This window comes from Brassica napus, chromosome C3 (assembly GCF_020379485.1).
Source record: "Brassica napus cultivar Da-Ae chromosome C3, Da-Ae, whole genome shotgun sequence".
Taxonomy (NCBI): domain Eukaryota; kingdom Viridiplantae; phylum Streptophyta; class Magnoliopsida; order Brassicales; family Brassicaceae; genus Brassica; species Brassica napus.
Window position 1 is genome coordinate 52719499 of NC_063446.1, and position 1010 is coordinate 52720508.

The 1010-nt window shown below is 40.9% G+C and overlaps 1 non-coding gene across 1 annotated transcript; it reads left to right on the forward strand.

Moving 5' to 3' along the window:
* Positions 1-263: 263 nt before the first annotated feature.
* Positions 264-370, forward strand: LOC125584755. Its single transcript, XR_007321664.1, has one exon. It is a non-coding gene; the product is annotated as a small nucleolar RNA R71 (small nucleolar RNA).
* Positions 371-1010: the final 640 nt, after the last annotated feature.

Below are 1010 nucleotides of genomic sequence, written 5' to 3' on the forward strand. Positions count from 1 at the left end.
CTTCCTCCATGATGAATACTTGGCTCTGATTGCCCTTCAACAGTTGGTCAACCTTTGCTGCTAGATCGTCAATGCTGTTTACGCTCTTGGAGCGATCGTTCTCCTTGTTCTTGTTGAGTGAGCTTGACGCCATATTTTTGATCAGCACGAATGCGCCTGGTGTTGTTTGACTCATGAAATCTCCATTACTCGAAGAATCAAGAGTATAACGAAACTCATAGCTCACTCCATCATAGAACACTTCCAGTATGTAGTCATCCTCAAACCCATGGTGAGGGCATTCCCGTCGGTACTCCTTGAAACGCTCCCAAGAATCATAGAAAGGCTCGTCGGTCTTTTGCTTAAAATTTTAGATTTTATGCCTCAGAGCTGTGGTTTTCATCTTCGTGTAGAAGTGGGTTAAGAACGCTGCTCTGACTTGTTCCCATGCAGTAAGTGTACCAGTCGGGAGAGAGGCTAGCCAGCGAGATGCTTTCCCATCCAGAGAGAATGGAAACATGGTGCATTTGTGATGTCTCGAGTTTTAACCCGATTATCTAACTGCAAGTGCACAGTAAAGTACGCAGTAGTAATACGGGATCGAATCCACAGGGACCGATGATCACACGTAGAGTTGCAGACAAGTTAATAGCTACAGCGAATCAAGATATATTTTTGATGGTTTTTGTTTAATTTTCTCTAGTGTCACAAAGCATAAACAAGCATGTAAAAAGATGATTTAAACGAATTGAAAACTATTTTAAAACAAACGTTGGGCATTGGGAATTCTCAGGGATTTCTTTTTAATCAAGATACAATTAATGGCAGACACAGGGATATATTAAGAACCGTCTAGAACTCAAACACGATATTAGAATTAACCTACTTCCGTAGCGCTAATTCTCTATGTTATAGAAATCTCCACACTAACTTCCGCTGAGTTTCAATTTCTAAACAAGCATTAAGAACAGGTTCAATATGTTCACAAAGCGCAATAACATCAACTTCCGAGGGTTAAGGACACTTTGCTC